The sequence below is a fragment of the Ranitomeya imitator genome, chromosome 6 (genome assembly GCF_032444005.1).
Source record: "Ranitomeya imitator isolate aRanImi1 chromosome 6, aRanImi1.pri, whole genome shotgun sequence".
NCBI classification, from domain to species: Eukaryota; Metazoa; Chordata; class Amphibia; order Anura; family Dendrobatidae; genus Ranitomeya; species Ranitomeya imitator.
Genome location: NC_091287.1, coordinates 332,524,306 through 332,528,261, shown reverse-complemented (window position 1 = coordinate 332,528,261; position 3,956 = coordinate 332,524,306).

Below are 3,956 nucleotides of genomic sequence, written 5' to 3'. Positions count from 1 at the left end.
CCCTCGGACGCGCCCTGCTTCTTTATTTGTAATGAATGTTTATTTGCAATGTGGTTTTGACTTACTCTATTTTTTTGGTAAATAATGATTTTATTATTTTCATTGTTTTGCATCTTCTTGGCAATAATATAAAGAAGACGCGACAGGACAACACTCGGTGGATGCCATATCTGTGTTTTAAATTGAAGAAAACTTTCAGTTAACTACTTGCAGGAGAAAGTTATTGTAGCTGGTGGCCATTTTTAGTACTGTACCAGATTTTTGTTGTATGTGTTTGTTTTTAATGTTAAAATGTCTGCATTTGATATCTCTCCAGTATTTTCTTTTTTATAAGCAAAATACTTATTTTTATATTTTCTGATGTTGGTTCAAGGGGTACACGGGCAGCAGTAGACAGGTCAGTGGAGGCCTAGTGGAAGGAGGGACCGCAGACAGGCTTCGAAGCCCTAACATAATAAATTGGGCTGGCTGTAGGCAATTTAAAATTGGTTCCAGGGGAACACGGGCGGCAGTAGCCAGGTCAGTGTAGTAGTAGTGGAAAGAACGGGCCGCAGACAGGCTTCGAAGCCCTAACATAATAAATTGGGCTGGCTGTAGGCAATTTAAAATTGGTTCCAGGGGAACACGGGCAGCAGTAGACAGGTCAGTGGAGGCCTAGTGGAAGGAGGGGCCGCAGACAGGCTTCGAAGCCCTAACATAATAAATTGGGCTGGCTGTAGGCAATTTAAAATTGGTTCCAGGGGAACACGGGCGGCAGTAGACAGGTCAGTGGAGGCCTAGTGGAAGGAGGGACCGCAGACAGGCTTCGAAGCCCTAACATAATAAATTGGGCTGGCTGTAGGCAATTTAAAATTGGTTCCAGGGGAACACGGGCAGCAGTAGACAGGTCAGTGGAGGCCTAGTGGAAGGAGGGACCGCAGACAGGCTTCGAAGCCCTAACATAATAAATTGGGCTGGCTGTAGGCAATTTAAAATTGGTTCCAGGGGAACACGGGCGGCAGTAGACAGGTCAGTGTAGTAGTAGTGGAAAGAACGGGCCGCAGACAGGCTTCGAAGGCCTAACATAACAAAAATTGGGCTGTAGGCAATTTAAAATTGGTTCCAGGGGAACACGGGCGGCAGTAGACAGGTCAGTGGAGGCCTAGTGGAAGGAGGGACCGCAGACAGGCTTCGAAGCCCTAACATAATAAATTGGGCTGGCTGTAGGCAATTTAAAATTGGTTCCAGGGGAACACGGGCAGCAGTAGACAGGTCAGTGGAGGCCTAGTGGAAGGAGTGACCGCAGACAGGCTTTGAAGGCCTAACATAAGAAAAATGTCAATACAATGGTATTGACAGTTCCAGGCATTGAAGGATGTCAGCGCATAGACTAAACATTGGTGGAGCTGTGAGAGAAAATTTTGCAAGTGGTAGAGCACTGTTTGAGCTGGGGGGGGGGACTGTCTTGTGGCCGGCGGTACAGGCCCAGGGCCCCTCATATTACAACGGTGTGTCTGACGTTGGGTGCGCACCACCACCGCCAGACACTTTATTGTACTATCAGGGACCTAGTGGCAGTGCCGTTGACCAAAAGCGGGCACACGCACCTCTTCAGACAAACAGTACTCTCACGGGTGCTGGCGCCAAGTGGCGATACCACGGCCCCGTGTGGGGACTTTGGCCATTTAGGGAGGTGTTAACATGTCGGATGCTGGACAATCAGGTGCTGCAAATTACGAGATTTGAAAAGTCGTTCAGAATAGTCCACAGGCAAGACCTTTACATAGGAAAGCTATGTGTCAGCCGGGCAAGGTGGGGCAAAAGATTTCGAAATCCAGTTGTGGTTCATTTTAATGAAGGTTAGATCATCTACATTTTGGGTAGCCAGACGAGTCCATTTTTCTGTTAGTATTGAACCTGCAGCACTGAATACTCTTTCTGATAGGACACTAGCTGCCGGGCAAGCAAGCTCCTGCAATGCATATTCTGCCAATTCTGGCCAGGTGTCTAATTTTGATGCCCAGTAATCAAATGGGAATGACGGTTGAGGGAGAACATCGATAAGGGATGAAAAATAGTTAGTAACCATACTGGACAAATGTTGTCTCCTGTCACTTTGAATTGATGCTGCAGTACCTGTCCTGTCTGCGGTCATAGCAAAATCACTCCACAACCTGGTCAGAAAACCCCTCTGGCCAACGCCACTTCTGATTTCTGCCCCTCTAACACCTCTGGTCTGCTGGCCCCTGCAGCTCGTGTTAGAACGATCACGGGCGCTGTGTGCAGGGAATGCCAGAAGCAAACGGTCAACAAGAGTTGATTGTTTGGTTGCTAATATTAGTTCCAAGTTCTCATGTGGCATTATATTTTGCAATTTGCCTTTATAGCGAGGATCAAGGAGGCAGGCCAACCAGTAATCGTCATCGTTCATCATTTTTGTTATGCGTGTGTCCCTTTTGAGGATACGTAAGGCATAATCTGCCATGTGGCCCAAAGTTCCAATTCTCAAATCTGTGGTTGTGCTTGGTTGAGGGGCAGTTTCAGGCAAATCCACGTCACTTGTGTCCCTCCAAAAACCAGAACCCGGCCTTGCCGCGCCAACAATTTCCACTGGCCCCGGAAAAGCTTCCTCATTAAAAATATAATCATCCCCATCATCCTCCTCGTCCTCCTCCTCCTCTTCACCCGCTACCTCGTCCTGTACACTGCCCTGGCCAGACAATGGCTGACTGTCATCAAGGCTTTCCTCTTCCTCAGCTGCAGATCCTTTATGTGCGTCAAACTTTGCATCAGCAGACGCATTAGGGGGATGCTCATGCTTATTATGGCGTTGTCTGCACTAACCAGCCATGTGCATTCCTCAAAACACTGAAGGACTTGACACATGTCTTGAATCTTCGACCACTGCACACCTGACAACTCCATGTCTGCCATCCTACTGCCTGCCCGTGTATGTGTATCCTCCCACAAAAACATAACAGCCCGCCTCTGTTCACACAGTCTCTGAAGCATGTGCAGTGTTGAGTTCCACCTTGTTGCAACGTCTATGATTAGGCGATGCTGGGGAAGGTTCAAAGAACGCTGATAGGTCTGCATACGGCTGGAGTGTACGGGCGAACGGCGGATATGTGAGCAAAGTCCACGCACTTTAAGGAGCAGGTCGGATAACCCCGGATAACTTTTCAGGAAGCACTGCACCACCAGGTTTAAGGTGTGAGCCAGGCAAGGAATGTGTTTCAGTTGGGAAAGGGAGATGGCAGCCATGAAATTCCTTCCGTTATCACTCACTACCTTGCCTGCCTCAAGATCTACAGTGCCCAGCCACGACTGCGTTTCTTTCTGCAAGAACTCGGACAGAACTTCAGCGGTGTGTCTGTTGTCGCCCAAACACTTCATAGCCAATACAGCCTGCTGACGTTTGCCAGTAGCTGCCCCATAATGGGAGACCTGGTGTGCAACAGTGGCAGCTGCGGATGGAGTGGTTGTGCGACTGCGGTCTGTGGACGAGGTCTCGCTTCTGCAGGAGGACGAGGAGGAGGAGGAGGGGGTGCGAACGGCTACAGCCAACTGTTTCCTAGACCGTGGGCTAGGCAGAACTGTCCCAAACTTGCTGTCCCCTGTGGACCCTGCATCCACCACATTTACCCAGTGTGCCGTGATGGACACGTAACGTCCCTGGCCATGCCTACTGGTCCATGCATCTGTTGTCAGGTGCACCCTTGTGCTCACAGATTGCCTGAGTGCATGGACGATGCGCTCTTTAACATGCTGGTGGAGGGCTGGGATGGCTTTTCTGGAAAAAAAGTGTCGACTGGGTAGCTCGTAGCGTGGTACAGCGTAGTCCATCAGGGCTTTGAAAGCTTTGCTTTCAACTAACCGGTAGGGCATCATCTCTAACGAGATTAGTCTAGCTATGTGGGCGTTCAAACCCTGTGTACGTGGATGCGAGGCTAAGTACTTCCTTTTTCTAACCATAG